This window comes from Phascolarctos cinereus, unplaced genomic scaffold (assembly GCF_003287225.1).
Source record: "Phascolarctos cinereus isolate Bilbo 61053 unplaced genomic scaffold, phaCin_HiC Scaffold_5;HRSCAF=322, whole genome shotgun sequence".
Taxonomy (NCBI): domain Eukaryota; kingdom Metazoa; phylum Chordata; class Mammalia; order Diprotodontia; family Phascolarctidae; genus Phascolarctos; species Phascolarctos cinereus.
Window position 1 is genome coordinate 190,879,224 of NW_027555958.1, and position 17,391 is coordinate 190,896,614.

Sequence of the window (17,391 nt, forward strand, 5' to 3'; positions counted from 1 at the left end):
AAAATGTTTATGTGGATTATTTGTGCCTGACCTGTGGAAGAGCATTCCAAACTCTAGTATTGGTCTGATTGGCCACAGATCAGATGCACTGTGCTTTGACTCCAGAATAGAGATGTGGTTTTGGTCTTCTTTGAGAATGAAGGACAACAATTGACTTGCTCACCCTGCCCATTGATTATGTGTTTATGCAAGAATGTGCCTGAAATTTTTGGAGGGAGAGGATGTTCTATTGTTAACCTTCTGACTATGCTATTCCAGTGTAACTTCTCTATCTTTGGTCCAGGGGGAGGGGCTGAAGGCCTCACCAAGCAAGCTACTAGGGAGAGACATACTTAAGCTATCATGAGTAAGATATTTCTTTGGATTTGGGAATAGTAAAAAAAAATCAGTTAAATGGAGGGGTTTTTTTTGTTTTAATTAATTAATTAATTTTTAGAGGGGGCTGAGGCTAGAAAATAACATTGTAGGGAAAGAAATGAAAACTGTGGCAGTTGAGACATCTGGAACAGGATAGAGGCTGTTTTAATGTAGTTGGGAGATATCAAGGGCTCCCTGGAGTATTTATCTTCATTATCCCATACAGCAATTAGTCTGGAAAAAAAGCCTGAAAGTCAGTGGACTTCCCCTAGTGCCCTTTGACTTTGTGAAGAGCAAATTATTTGTCTTCCTTTTTTCTTCCTCTGTCCTGCCAGATGGAGATTTAACCCTTGTTCCTTCCATTCTTTTTCACCTAATCCTTCACTTCTACAATGCCCTTATTTGTTACACTTGATTCATTAGATGATGAAGGAAGGAAGGAAGGAAGGAAAGAAGGAAGGAGGAAAGAAGAAACATTTATTTAGGTTTTCCTGTGTGCCAAAAAGCTTGGGACACAGTACTAGTGTTACAGTTGGGGAAACTGAGAAATAGATGAAGTGATTTGTCCAGGGTCATACAGTAAGTAAGTGGTCTAAGGCCAGATTTGATTCCAGATCTTTTTTACTTCAAGTCCAGTGCTCTGTCTACTGCACCAACTAGCTGCTTAGATTAAAAGGGTTTGCTTTCCATTATCTTGCCAAGTATGACCTTAAATGCTATCAAAGTGTGTAAAATGGGTAACTCCTAGGAAGGTTCCTATTTCAAAGAATATATAAGCTAAGACCTAAGCACTGGTTGTTTGGTCAGAGAGCACTTGAGGGGATATTGAGCTGTTTACTAAGAACAATCTCATAGTAATAAGTAAGTCTGGGACCATTCACTTCCTCAATTACTAAAGAAAACTATATATCCATTATAAATGTAACTACCAAGGAATTAATTAGGAGGGCATGCAATAAAGTTCTGGACTGAAATATCTTCTTCTACACTGACTTTGGAAAAGGGTTTAGAGTGGGGCATAAGGTAGAATGGAGAAGTAGATGGCAGCTTCTTCACTCTTTTCTGCTTGGGGTGGGGGATTAAGGGGAACACAGATAGTTGTTTTCCACAGCACTGTGCAATAAAGTAACACTGGCCTATCTGCTGTTTCTCCTACAGAACATTCTTTCTACTTTATCCATACCTTTCACTGGCTGATCCCCATAACTGATAAACTCTTCTCAAATGTGTGACTCTTAGAATCTTTAACAAAGTGCTGGGCCCGGAATGAGGAACACCTGAATTCAAACTCAGCCTCAGACACTTACTAGCTATATGACTCTTGGTAAGTCGCTTAACCCTGTTTGCCTCAGTTTCTTCATCTGCCAAGAAAACCTCAAAACAGGTCACATGATTGTAAATGAGTAAACAATAACAAAACAACCCAAATGTCATCTCCTCCAAGAAGCTTTTTCCCATCCTCTCTCCTGCATCCCCTCCAAGTTGTTAGTGTCATCACCTCTAAGGTTTTTTCTATATTTTCATCCATATTATAAAGTCAAAATGACCTGAATTCAAATCCTACCTTAGACATTGGGCAGATAATTTAACATTCATCACCTTCCATTTACTTATTGAAAAACATAAACAAAACCAATTAAAATGGGGATAATAATAGTACCTACCTCACAAAGTTATGGTGAGAATGAGATAGCACCTATAAATGTTTTGAAAATCTTAATATATTCTGTAAAAACTAGATGTTGTCATCATCATCACCATCATCATCACCTTGAACCTCAGATAGCCAACTCAAGGAGACCCAACCTGTGATTCGAATTGTGGTATTTCCTGCAGGTACTTAATCATGGTCATCATCATTAACATCATTGAAATACTCTTATTGTTTTATTATTTTTATTAAAATATTACTGCTCCCCAAGATTACATAGCTAATGATTGGCTAATGTGGAACTAGAACCCTGTTTATAGGACTCATAGTCTCCTGCTCTTCCCACTGTATTTTGGTATGTTTCTTAGAAGCTAATGAGTTTTTTAGCTAGCTAATCAAGATATAATATTATAGTATTACCTTAGATTTAAAAGTTGTGATTTGATACTTAATCACCTATTTATTTCCTGCTGTATAGTCTGACTGATATTACAGTAACTTCTACCATATAAGAATTGGTGTCTTGTTTGTAGCCACATAGTTCAAAGAGCTAGGATTCATCTACAGGTATAACTAACTTAAAAAAGAAAAGATTAGCATGCCTAAAACTCATTTAACTTTTTCTAATTAAAAATATAACTCTTGAAAAACATAGAAGACCAGGTATTTTCTCTGATCCATAACTTCTATAACCTCTTCAAAACAGAAATTATGCACCAAAAATAAAGGAACTTTAGTGGTCTCCATGTCTTCCTCTAGGAGGGACATGGAATTCAAATGAAGGTAAAAATAAAACAAATCAAAGTAAGAAAAACAAACAAAAAAATGAATTTAACAGCCAACCTGGAGCTCACACAGCATGCCCTCCCCAACTGTCCATGATCTTACTGGCAATGTGGCTAAACTAATTGATCTGGCACATGAAGTTTCAACAAAACCCAACTATACACTCTGGTCACCCATCCCTCTTTCTGGTTCCATGGAGACACAGGTTCCAGGCTGTGAAGTTTGTTGAATCTCTGATGACCAGAGCAATAACAGCATTCTATGTTGCAAAAGATCTTTGTAGGACAGTAGAGGAACAGAGGGAAAGGGGCAGAAAATGTGTCTGGGCTTGAAATAGAGCTCACCCCACCCTTCATTCCACTTCTCTCTCTAGAGTATCAGAGACTCAAGCTCTAAATGGTAGAAATCACCACTTGCCATGATGGCATCAGTGTGGCAGCTCTCAGAATTACTAAGCTAGAGAACAAAGAAACAGAATGAGACAAGACAGTATATATGCCTACCACCATTCCCACACATATATTTGGGGAGGGTTTGACACTACACTAAGCCTGAAGCCTGCGAAATCCAGGAAAGGTATTACTTTCAAACTCATCCTGAATTTTTACCTTGAAGCCTCAGTATATCCCCTTGTTAAACATCTCTCCAACATCTTGTCTTCATGTTTTCTGCTACCTATGTCTTTTCTGTTCTTAATTCACACTCTATTTCCCATACTATTTCTTAGAGTTAATTAAAGGAACAGGTAAAAAACAACCAAAGAAAAACCAAAACACTTTCAGTCCCTTTTAGCAGCTGGAAAATTCTTCCATTCCCACTGACTCTTCTGTTGATCCTCTTAATAGCTGAAATAAAAATGTGCGTTCCTTGAGGGCAATAACTGTTATGTTCTTTATTTCTGTATCCTCAGGAATACATTGTCTGGAACATAATATGTTCTAACATTGTTGTTGATTGAAATAGTGAGTTTTATGTCAGCAAGGTCAAACATCATGACTGTCTTTCTTAATTAGAATTCTTATTTATTTTGTTCTTGCATTATTTTTTTTCTGACAAAAAAACCATTACCCCCATTAATTGTTTAAATAGCAGTGGTTCTTAATCTGTGGTTCATTAACTTAACTTTTTCACTTTTTTTCCTTATTTTTATCTCTGTATTTCAATATAATTGGCTTCCTTTATATTACTTTTTTTTTAAATTTAAAAACATACTGAGAAGGGGCACTTACACATTATGAGACTACCAAAGGCCAAAGGGGTCCATGACACACACAACAAAATATTAAAAATGTATTCTTTACAGAGACTTTCAAAGCCTAGAAATGGCTTGAATACATATGCCCTTTAGAGTCCATTCCCCTATATAAATTGCTTTTCGAAAGAACATGTAGTTTTTATTCTATATTGTGAAAAAATACAATTAAATAGAAAACTTAAAGGATTCTTTCAATAGTATTTTAACAGTTTCATTACATGTGGCATGAGATTTCACATGAACTTAATAAAGAATTTGTGAATTTATTTATAATGCTTTGATTGTTTCTAACAGAATTTTTTGAGTCTATGGGAAAACTCTACTACTCATTTGCTGATTATTTGACTGTGACATATAGATTTTTTTTTAGTCACTGAAATAGAATAATAACTGTAGTTTGAAATTTGAATAATAATTGCTTTAATGCCCAGGCTAGAGAGTTGGCTTTAAATTCTACATTTTTGGGGACCAAGAGTAAATTCTTTCTGACTATATCTAATGGAATAAAGAGTCCCCCCAATACTACTAGGCTCTTGTCTCACACACACACACACACACACACACACACACACACACACACACATGTATGCACACACACTTGGTGGAGGCAATCAGGATTAAGTGACTTGTCCAGGGTCACACAGCTAGTAAGTGACCAAGGCAAGATTTGAACTCAGGTCCTCCTGACTCCAGCTCCAGTACTGTATCCACTGTGCCACCTAGCTGCTCCCCTACCCCTGATTTATTATTCACCTTGGTACATTAGACAGAGAACTGTCTCTAGAGCACAGAGGATCTAGGTTAAAATTCCACATTTGATGCTTATTACTTGTGTGACGTAGGACAAGTCTTTAACCTCCCTGGGCTTCATTTTCCTCCTCTGTAAAATGAGGAGGTTGAATTAGATGACCTCTTAGGTTCCTTCTAGTACTATGATTCCATGATCCTAATGTTGTTGTTCATTATATTCTTTCTAGCAGGGGTTTATAATATCAGATACAACAAACTTGTGAGGGAGTGCAGGGGATATTTGGTCAAAAAATTTATGTAATTTCTCCTGAAAATACCAGAAGTATCAGTGTTTGGTGAAAAAAAAAAGAGAGATTGGAGAAAAATTCTTAAGAGTCTGGGGAAGGTGATAAAGGGAGGAAACATTACGTGCATTTGTAAGAGACAATTGAAAGAATGGCTCCTACTGACCAAAGCCAAATGAATGAACTTTGCATATGAAATCTTTTTTATATTATTCTAGAAAAAAACAAAAAGAAATCAATGCCAAAAACTCCATGAAAGATGATCTAATTCACGTACTCAATAACCAGAAACTCAGAATTGATTTTCAGTCAACGAAGCTACAAAATGTTTGGAGTACCAAATGGAGTAGGCCATTCTTACAAAATATGTTCACAAGACTTTGATTCTATTTATAATAACTTTTCTCTGTGAATCAGTTCTTGCAGGTTACTAGGAAGTATGGTGCGTGCTGGACTTTGCAGCAGAAAAATCTGATTCCAAATGCTGCTTCATTCACTAGCTTTGTCATCTTCCCCTCTGTTATCATCACCCATTTATCCTGTATGTATCTTCTCTATACACAGATGTTTGCATGTTGCCTTCCCTCCCCAGTACAATGAAAGACCCTTAAGCACAGGAACTTTTTTCACTTTTTTTTTTGTGTTCCCAACTCTCAGCACAGTGCCTGGCACCTACTACATGCTGAAAAATTGATTTGACTTGACTTGAATGCCCAGGGTAAGACACTTAACTACTCTCAATCTGTTTCCTCATTTGTAAAATGCAAAAAAACCAAACCAAAACAATAATAACAATAATAGCATCTTCCCCATAGGGTTGTTATGAGGAACAAATGAGAAAATATGTGTAACATGATTCAGAAACTTTAAAATGCTATATAAATATTAGCTAGAATCATTGTCTGAGTCGTGTTCTCAATCAAATCCAAAGCAAGAAAAAAAAACCCTGAAAAGTGAGTATGATAGGTCAACATCTCTTCCAAAATGATGCTGATAATTAAGTTGTTGATAGACAAGAATTATGGGTCTCACTAATTTATTTGACTGTGTTTTGATAAACAATTAACAACTATGCTGCTAACATTTTATGTATCTAATAATGTTCTTTTGGTCAAAATATGCTTTGCTTTTTCTGTGTGCATTTCCATATCACACTCCAGAATTTATTTCCTTTTATTTTGAATAGGGTGTACATGAAGGTATAATGAAAGTCAAATGTACCACAAAAAGATGGGAATCTTTATACAGCTCTGCTTCATATTATCCTCCTTTCTGTTCCTATTAGCCTTTACTATCACTGCAGCAGAAATATGCTACCTCCCTTTCCTCAGGAATAGAGGCCATTTTAGTAAGTAACCATGAATAATTTAATTATTATTAGAAAGCTTCCACTTTCTATGAGAGAGGAGTTCAAAGATTAGGAGTTTGGTCTGAAATCATGGCAAAGCAGTGAAGAATATGAGACTAGAGCTAGCCTACCAGGCTCAACATTGTTAGCTCTTTATGAGATGGCACAGTATAAGATTTTTTCATTTATTTCCTCTTCTTCTTTCTCCTCTCCTTCTTTTTTTTCCAGTGGAGGGTGAAAATAATTTATTTTTCAAATTGCTCTTGCTCCGATAGGTGGTCTTCATCATTTATCAGTCTCTATGAGTCTGCGTATGGTTCTGGGACCCCTTGTTGGTTCTCAGTTTCAGTACTTTTATTTTTTGTTTGTTTGTTTTTATAAGTAATCTATGGGAACCACATTTGGACCCTTTCCCCTTGCCCTCTCACATCCACCAATGCCATCATTCTACCAGAGATGGGGAACCTGCACCCTTTGGGACACATGTGGCCTTGGGTGGGTCCTTTTGACTGAGTCTAAGTTTTACAGAACAAATCCTTTTATTAAGGGGATTTGTTCTGTGAAGTTTGGTTTCAGTCAAAGGGCTGCATTTGAGGACCTAGAGGGCCAATTGTGGCCTTGAGGCTTCAGGTTCCCCACTGCTGTTAGACCATGCAAAAGATATATGAATCCAAAAGCAAAATTATGTTTATTTAGAATACAATGGGATCACAGACCTAATATTAGAAGGGATGTCAGAAACTTTCTTATCTGGTCCAACCCCCTTAATTTACTGAAAAGGAAACTGAGCCCCAGAAAGGCTAAATGATTTGCTTCTGGTCAGTAGTAAGTGGCATATATGAGATTAGGATTCAATCCTCTCTGAATCAGCTGCCCTGCCTGGTTAAATTCATTACTTTTAATCTCATCATCATTCTGCTAACTCAACCTTGGATTTACTTTGTCTCCTCAGCCTCCTCTCTCTTCTGATTAGAGCAATTGTGGGTAGAGTACTGAAGTTCCAATGCATTCCTTTATAGTGGGCAAAATCTGGACTCTGGGGCTTACTTTAAACTGCATCTACTTCCTACCTGGTTTTTTCAACTTCATGTAGCAAGGTATCTCTGTAGTAGGTACCCTCTGGTGTGCCCCCTTTCCTGCCTCCTTTTATGTCTTAACTCCCCCCCCATTAGATTGTAAACTCTTGATAACAAGGACTATCTTTCTTTTTATTAATTGTATCCCCAAAATTTAGCTCAGTGCCTCAGATTGGATTGGATTAGGACTGGTTTGTCCCTGAGCCAGTTAGTATACTTTCTACTACATCTCACTGCTTCCCTAGGAAGAATAACAAGGTATTCAATCAGGTAGGAGGGATATATTGTGGTGCAGTAGAAAGAGTTCTGGATTAGAGGACAGAGGACCCATGTTCAAATCCCATCTGTCATTAACTGCATAATCTTGACAGAATCACTTAGCCCATGTCAACCTCAGTTTGTTCACCTCACAAAGGGGGATTAGACTAATTCCGTTATCATTCCCTTATAACTCTAGATCTATATTTCAAAGTCTTCTTAGTTACTTCTATATCCCATCCATCTAGGCGACTGATAATCAAACCCCCCCTTTCATAACCTTCCTTTCCTGCTATGATGGAAGGACAGAAGTAAATTGAATTCATAATGATAGAGGTGAAGCTTCACATGCAATGCCTCTTGAATTTCTTTTCTGCTAACATCAAGAAAAAACAGTCTGGAGCAATTAACGCCTCAGAACAGTTCCTTTCTTTCTGTGGCTCATTTTGTTTTGCTCCAATTTGCCATCCTTGTTTGCAGTTTTCCCCATTCAGTAACTCTAAGGTTAAACTCTGCTTTGTTTTGCCTTTTCCTGGCAACTGCTCTCTCCCAAGTTTATACTTCAGCACCCGTTCTCCAATCCCTCATCCACTTAGTTGCATTGTTGCTTTTTTCCCAAGTCAGTAACTACCTACTTCCTTCATGGCTGCTCTCTCTTCTTCTCTACATGTTTGTCACCTATAGTTATCCTTTCCACATCACATGGGTTAGGGGCATGGTGCCCTCATGATTGGAAAATTTCCTAAAAATTTTTGGCCTTCCCTTTGTACCAGAGAAAGACATCTGATTTTTTTAAAATGAGGTGTTTATAGTACCTTATTGTACAATTTGGGTTGATATTGTATAATATTATACATATATTTTATGCATTTCCAAGTTTCTAAACTTTTTCTGTGTCATCTGCTGGTCTTCTCAGGTCATCTGTGGCTTCTGCAAAACTTCCCCCAAATCACCATTTAATTTCTCATGCTGACCTGTGACATATAAAAACTGCAATAGGAAAGCCATGATGTGGAAAGGATAACTGTATTTCCCACTCCCTTATCAACCCTTTGTTAAAGTGCAAGGTACCAAGGTTTGTTTATTAAATGTAGTTCTATCCTGCCAGCTACTGTAAGATGGAATGTGCCAGAAGGACCAAGGCATCCTTTTCTTACATCACATAGAGAAATGGACTGAATCTTTGATTTGATTTATAAAGAGAACTCGTAGGTAAGGAAACTACCTCTATCATTGTAGGTAGCATAGATACCTTCTCTGCAATTTATGATCTTGCTTGTCTGGAGCCCTGAGAAGTTAAGTAATTTGTTCAAGATCACACAGCCAGTAGTGGTCCAAGACAAGACTTCAACCCAAGTTTTCCTCGTTGTAAAATACTTTGGAAACTTTAAAGGCCTATTATTATTTTTAGAAGCAGCTAGGCGACACAGTGAATAGAGTGCTAGATCTGGAGCCAAGAAGGCCTGAAGTCAAATTCAGACTCAAATACTTAATAGCTGTGTGACCTTAGGCAAGTCACTAAACCTTTATCTGTCTCAGTTTCCTCAACTGTAGAATAACGTTTGTAAAGCATTTAGCAATGTCCTTGAAACACAGTAGGCACTTAATAAATGCTTGTTTTTTTCCTTTTGTTCCTTACTTTAAAGCCAGCTATCTATTTATCCATTCTATTATGTTTTATCTCTTACAAAGAAGAACTTTGGAATTTATTTTGACTAAACTGAAATTAATAACACAGTCTTGCTCCTTCTAATGCTCTGGACATTGTTAAGACTCTTTCAAGACTGAGAATGAAGTAACACAAATTAAGCACAACTTTTTAAACCAAATATTAAGATCTGAAGTGATTCATTAATGTAATAATAACTTGGTATTTCCAAAATCTGAAGAAAACAGGTCACGTCGTGCTTTAATTTCAATAAAATAATTATGGAAATCTGTTCCTTTCTCAAGTCCTTGAGTGTTGTCTGAGTGGGGGTGAGAAAGAATACACCAGTAGCTCTAGTAGCAACATGTCTGGCTGTTTTCCCTGTGAACTCTTGTACCTTTTCTATGAGTTTGTTTAATTTTGCTTTGTGCTCTTTCTGCTTTTAAACTGGATCCAGACAGGCTAGTATGAGATTTTGGTAAGAACTGTATAAAATATAAATCATTTTATTTTAACTGCTGTGATAATTTTCATAAATGGAAGCATTATCTTTTAATCTACTCCTCCATCCTGGAGCACAGAATATTAGGTGGTTTTAGGGTTTAATTAGTTCCCAGGAACAGTTTTAAGAGAAGAGGGGGATAGTTCTTTCCATGAAAAGTATATTACCAAGATGAAGAGTACAGGAGGAATTGAGTGTTATTTTAAGATTTTGAATACTATATTTATCTCAGTTTTGATTTCTTGATTCAGTTAAGTGAAATACATTAATATGATCAAGATGAGTGAACTAACAATTTTTGAACCATAAAAAGTTGCCCTTCTTTTGCTGCTTATTTATGTTTCAATTGCCTTTCCTTATGCACAAATTTGATCTAAGGAACCTCTCTATAAAGTCTCTAAAATTAATTGTAACTAGATTTAAATTGGGTATTATTTTAATGTGAAAAGACAGTATGGTATATTGCCTAGAATTCTGTCCTTGAAGTCAAGACAATCTGAGTTCGAATACTTCCTGTGACATACCAGCTTTGTGATTCTGGGTAGATCTCTTAATCTCTCAGTGCTCTTAGCAACTCTCTAAGACTATAAAATACAGAGAAAGTGGTTCCTTAGATTGGTAGAGAAAGTTTCCTTATGTGGAAGTTCCTCCTACCTATAAAATGATATAAACATGTTCCTATGTGTTGTTTTAATGAAATCTTGTAGTAATCAACGTTGCCACCTCTTTTTCTTTAGGACAGTAAACAGTATTATGTAAGCCTTGAATTGCCATTATTTCAATAAGATGCTTTTGAATCTATTTGGCTGCTTCTTTTTTTTTTCCAGTCCATCTTTTAATCTTTTTTTTTTAAAAATTCGTGACATTACAGAACTAAACTAAAATGTATTAATATTCTACTCTTACATTTCAATGACAAAAACAGGAAAAAAAAAATCATGAGCCCAAAAAAAAACCCCACCACAAACAAAACAAAACAAAACAAAACAAAGCAAAAGAAAAGAAAAAACAGGGAGAAGCTTATAAAACTAAAATGGTTCTCAGCGTTAATTAAGGAATTAAAACGCTGTAATTAAGAAAAATCACGAGTCAATGATAAAGTTTTGTAGAAACTGAAAATTTACAAACTATTTGAAACCTGGAATCACTGACTGTTCAGAAACTACACAAATGGATCATGGGTGGTAAACAGCAGAAGGGGGTTATTGTTGAGTCTGCATTTTTCTAGCTGCTCCCCATGCCTCCCATCTCTGAGGAAAGTCTAACATTGATTAGATACTAGGCCAGGCTAATGCTGGTAGCAGACTCAGTGATGGTAACCCGACTATCAGTAGATCCTACTACTGGATTGGCAATTTTGATCTGAGCCCCAGATATCTGACGAATACCATTGATTTTGGGGCCTTGATGCCCGATTATGCAGCCAATTAAGTCATTTGAAATGGTGAGTTCATGAGAAATAGTCTGAGCAAATGCATCCAAACTTGCCCAATAGCCTTTCACCTTTGCAGAGGTGGATTCAATGTCACTGAATCCAGTGTTGCTGTGCGTCATGGGAAAGTGAGATTGTTTCATAACCAACTGGTGCAGCTCTGTCAAATCTGGCTGTGGAACAGCATACTGTCCTTGAATAGTGTAGACCTCTAGAGGTGGTCCCTCCAGGTCAGGGTTGAGGCACTTGGAGGGGTGGTGTGGGGAAAGCTCACACTGTCGCTGCCTGTGCTGTACCTGTCCTGACCACCTGCAAAGATGACTGGAGAGCTGGACAGCTTGAGCCGGTAGTGGATGGTCAGGCCCTTAGGGGGAGATTTCAACACAATCAAGCAGATCCATTTGACACACTCAATGATAGATTGCAGGATGCCAGCAATAGTGATGGCTCTCTCGGTTAGGTTGGGTAGCATATTCCCTGTCACCTGGACCTGAGCCCCTGTACTCTCTCTTATTTCCTTGATCTTGCATCCTCCTTTTCCAACGAGACAGTCACACTGGCTAGCAGGGACCACAAGCCTCAGGGTAGCTGGGGGTCTACTGGCAGCTGTACTATTGGTCATAGAGTTGCTAATGTCCTCTTCCAGTTTGTCAATGATCATAGCAAAAGCTTTAAAGAAGGCATTGGTGAGTCCAGCCAAAGTAATTATTCTGTCAGGAAAATTCCCTTCAGAGATGTTGATATGAGCACCATCTCTTCACACATCTTCTTCACGGATTCTCCTTTCTTTCCAATAATGCTTCCAACTTCCTTTCCATGCATAAGTAGCCGGATAGTGAGAGTGACATTTAATGCACCTTCAAACACACCGGTGTCCATGTCAAGCAGTGTTCTGGAGATTTGGACTTTGTAAAGTGGTCAAGTCTTTGGTGACTGGTGAGAGTGGAAGCCAAAAACTTTGCGGGCGAGGCGACTGAAGGGAAAAGGTGAAGCAGGTGGGAAAGGGAAGGGCAGGAGGCCCTGGGCAGAACAATAGGGGCAGGCAGGCAAAGGAGGAAGAAGGAGGTGGAGGAGGAAGGGGGGAGAGCTACCCTGGGGCGGGTGGTGAGGGCCAGGGCTATGGCTGCTCTGGCTGCTCAGGCTGCTGCCTCTGCTGGTCTAGGAGCTTGGCTGCTTCTGTCAATAAGGATGATAAAATTAAAATTTGGAAGGGACCTTGGTCAACTCATTAACCACCATCATTTTAAAGATAAGAAAACTGAGGCATAGAGAAAGGAAGTAAATACCTCAAGGTCACATATATAGGTAGCAGATGACTGTGCCAAGATTTTAACCATGTCTTCTCATTCCAAATACACTGCTTTTTACATTACAATATGTTGGAAAGTTCTGGTCTATCTACACTGAGTGATTAAGATATCTAGATGTTTAGATAGATGATAGATAGATAGATAGATAGAAGGATGGATGGATGTTTGGATAGATAATTGTATAATTTCCCTTTCGGCTAAAGTAAGACATTCATTATGTATGTTTGGGTGTGTTCATAATATATAATATTTAATCTATATATTGTGTTTCAAATATATTATATATAATATATGTATATAAGTATATATGTATACATACATATATACACCTAATACTAAAACATTTCCCTTCCCAATGATCACATTAGCTATTATATTGTGCTTTATAATATGCAAAAATTATATACATGCCATATATAAGTGTATATACATGCACATTATTTGAAAAACATGATCTAATCAAGAAAAAACATACTATACATATACATATGTCATATATTTCACTTACACATATGTATATAGACACATGTAGCATGTCTTTATATATAATGCTTTTCAAACCTTAAAGTACAATACATTATCTATAGTTAAAATTATTATGTTTTATCATAAGGTGTTGAGGGCCAGCTGTAAAGAGTCTGATCTGGGTTTAAGATCCAGGACAGAGCTTGACTCTTGCCCAGTCTTAACCCGCAGGGCTCAATCATTTAGGAAGCAGGGCTGTCCAAATCTCCCCCTGCAAGGGAGGTTCTCTGACACATTCCTTCTCACTCTTTGAACCTTAGATTTACATACTACTCCTCTATGCAGGTGGTGCCAAGGCACATGGGAAAGCCTTGAAAATAAAACCCAATCTAGCAACCCTGATAACGGGGAAACATATGTTGTTACATCCTGAGCAGGTGTTTTGGGGAGTGTTTCACAGGGAGGACTCTTTGAAGTTAGGCTGGATTTTCTCTATATATCCTGTACCCTAAGCTGAATAAACTGAGTCAGTCTTTACTGATCCGCCTGGCCCATGTCTTTCATTATTTTGCGCCCTCCCATCCGGTGCACTATTTGATTGCTGGCAACATTTGGTGCCCAAACATAAGGGATGTCATAAGGGACTCCCCAATTAGGAATAGTATTCTAACCTGGCTGTGATTTCAAGAGAATTTAAAGCTGTCGACTTAAATACATAAGAGCATGAATCTGGAGAATGTGGAAATTGCTTGTTTTCATTTAAGCCTGAATACTAAATAAAGTTATTAGAATTTCTCTTGCTAATACTTTCTAGACATGAATTTTTTCACTACAGCTTAATGTTTAAAGACTTGACTGTGTGCCAACTATCACCTGCACCAAACGAATCCATTTCTATTTCAGATATTCCCTTCATTCTGGACATTACCAAACAAATATACATCTTTTCCCATAGGACACCTTACCTGCTCAATTCAATTTTGACTATTCTTCCCTAGGTAGAGTATGCAAGGCTGTAAAGGCTTCTTAGACACTTCTTCATTATCTTTTAAATCTTGAATTGGAAGACTAGCATCTATTATTATTATTTTTTTGTCAACCGCAAATGCTAAGAAAAGCTACCCAGATAGTGAATGCTAAACAGCAGAAGGAACTAGTGTTGCCTATTTACTTGTTTACATTTTTGGATAAGGCTGGGGGAAAAAGAGAAATTAACTGAGTCAGGGTTAATTAAATGTATTACTGCTAATATGTGGCCCACTTGGGAGGAAGTAATCAGGACTGCCTGGCGTAAAAGGAGCAATTAAAAGCCTGAGCAAGGGAAAGTGGATTAGTTAGTTAGAAGATGATTTCTTAGGAGTCTGTGTGTAGAATACACATTTCACTATTTTTTCTCCCTTTAAATTTGCCATGCGGTGAAGAAACAAGGCCAGAATAATAACTACAAGGGCTTCAAGGCATGAAAAATAAACAAAACACTAAGCAAGTACAGTTGAAAATCACACAGGTCTTCTTTGGTCTGTTTCAGTTACAGTAGGTCCAAAATAAAATTAACAATGAATAAGTTTGTAATTACAATGGTTTTCACCTATGGTGATATGGTCTAGAACTAATTTACAGATGTGACCCTGGATAATCATTTCACTTTTCTGTTTCCCCTTTCAATTACCTGGTGGGGATTATAGCAGTTCTTTCAGGTTGTGAGAATTAATCATCCTTAACCCTGGAATCATTTTGAACTATTTCTTTTCCTTTACTATTCTCCCCCTTTTCACACAACATATAATCAGTTATAAGGCCTTCTAAGTCTATCACCATCATGTTCTTTCCATCTGTCTCCTCTTCACTCACTGTATTACCACTCCAGTTCAGGCCTTTATTACTTACTCCCTGAATTATTTCAATAGCCTCCTTCAAGGACTGAGTATTTCCCTGAACAATTCTATCCTTCACTTCATTTTCCGTCAATGTCTCTGCTTGCTTTCAGCTCCACAAATATCATGCCTCCTCCTGAAAAACCTCATCACCTGAAGTTTTATCATCATACAGATTGACTCAGTTTTATATACTCAACACCTTCTGGCAACCTCAGATTCCTCTCCCCTCTGATTGGAAGGCTAGAGAGCAGAACAATTAACTACCCTAAAATCTTTCTTTTTGAAGGGTTAAAAACTTTCCTGGTGACTCTTCCATTTTCCATCAACAACATTTCTACTTACTCTACAAATTTCACGTCCCTGGATGGGTATCCTCTGGCCTGGAGCTTTTCCCCCCTTTTGTGTTTTGTCTTCACCCATTAAATTGTAAACTTCTCTAGGACAGGGGAAATCTCTTCTTTTTCTTATTTGTATCCTCAGCACATAGCAAAGTGCCAAGTACATAGTAAGCACTTAATCAATGTTTATTAACTTAACTTCAATAATTTAAAAACTCATGATTTCCTTGGTATGGTTACTACCTTCGCTGTTGCCAATTGGAAACCATCTATAATCAAGCAGACTTCAAGAGTTGCTGTGATGGAAAAATTAATTACTCTGTAAACAATTTAGTGATGACAAAATGAAATTGGCTAAGCTAGTTCTGGAATAAGTAAACAGTCCATCCATCACACAAGTGCTATTTTGTCTTGCTAAATATATAGATTTCACTATGTCACTGTCTAGCTCAAAAACCTTCTGTGACTCCCCTTTCCCATTAGTATAGAACATCTCTACTGAAGGTAGTGCAGCTCTGATGGACTGGCTATGGTGTTTGAATGCCAAAAATACGCTTGTCTGAAAAACTATTTTACAGAGAGCTCAGGCAGGGAAGGAACTCACATGGTGGTCAGAAGAAGCAATTCAAGGGTACTTTCAAAATCTCTCTGAAGAACTTTGGAATTGATTGTATGACACGGGAAATACTAGCAAAGGATTGCCCAGCATGGTGCGCCCACATCAAAGAGGGTGCTGTATTCTATGAGCAAAGCAGAACTCCAGTAGCTCAAAAGAAAGGTGAGGTGCACAAATTTAGAGACATCTCCACCCCAAATTTTCGTATGGAATATTTGTGCCCAAGCTAGGGTAAAACATTCTAAGCTTGTATTGGTCTGATCAGCCACAGTTAGACACACTGTAACTTGGCTTTGACATAGTGATGTCATTTTAGTCTTCTGAGAACAAAAGACAACAACCAACCAACGAATATAGAATAAAACCTCTTGGACAATGTCTTTATGGCTCATTGATAATTTGGCTCTACCTTGCCAACCTTATTTCATTATACTCTCCTTAATGAACTCTGTGTTTCAGTTAAACCAAGATCCTAGCTATTCCCCAATTTCATCTTCATTTCTATCTCTGCACATTGGCTTGGGCTACCATTCTGGGACTTAAATGTTGCCACACTTCACCTCTACCTGTTAATTATTTTTTTAACTTTAAAATCACAATTAATTCTTCACTGGTTCTCCCAGCTGAAAAACCCTTTATCTCCTCATATATCTTATAACACTTCCTCTAGGTCTTTCTTTTGGCCTTATCACAATCTACTTATTCACTTAAGAATGTATCAGTGTTACAATGCAAAGTACACTGGCTCTACAGTCAAGGGATCTGGGTTCAAATCCTGCCTTTGGTATCTACAATCTATGTAACTTTAGGAAATCGTTTACCATCCTTGGACCTTACCAGTAACAGCAGAACTAGGTGGCCTCTGAGTTCCTTTGCTTTATATCTATGCTCTTATATTCCCTATTAGAATTCCCTCTCCCCGAAGATAGTGTGCTAGTTTTCATTCTGTGTATCCTAGGGCTAGTGTGATGCCTTAAACAGAATAAATATTAGGCTCATATATTTAGAGCTAGAAAGCATCTCAGAGTTCATTGTAGTCTAACCTCCTCATTTGGTAGATGAGGAAATTAATGCTTAAGGAGATTAAGTGCATTGCCCAAACTGTGTAATAAATATTTGTGTAGTTAAATTGAATTGCTATTAATATGATACCTTTAGGAATTGAAGAAGTATAAAGAAGTTTGAATGAAAAAAGAAAGAAACCCCAGCAGATTAGATGAAGACAATTCAGAGGTGTTGAGTAGCAAAATGAATGTACATTCATGTTTGCATTGTAGTCAGAACTGGGAAGAGCAAAGTTAGTTGAATCATTGGAACACTTAAGCAAGTACAGGTGTGATGCTCTATCAAGAATTATGTGGGTGTAATCCTTAAAAGTTCTTTTATAAAGACAGGGCTTTCTTGCTAATGAAACAACCAAATTGTTATTTAACTGCCC

At 37.4% G+C, this 17,391-nt stretch overlaps 1 pseudogene; it reads right to left on the reverse strand.

The window, feature by feature from the left end:
- Positions 1–11,139: 11,139 nt before the first annotated feature.
- LOC110217691 (poly(rC)-binding protein 2 pseudogene) lies at positions 11,140–12,300 on the reverse strand (annotated as a pseudogene).
- Positions 12,301–17,391: the final 5,091 nt, after the last annotated feature.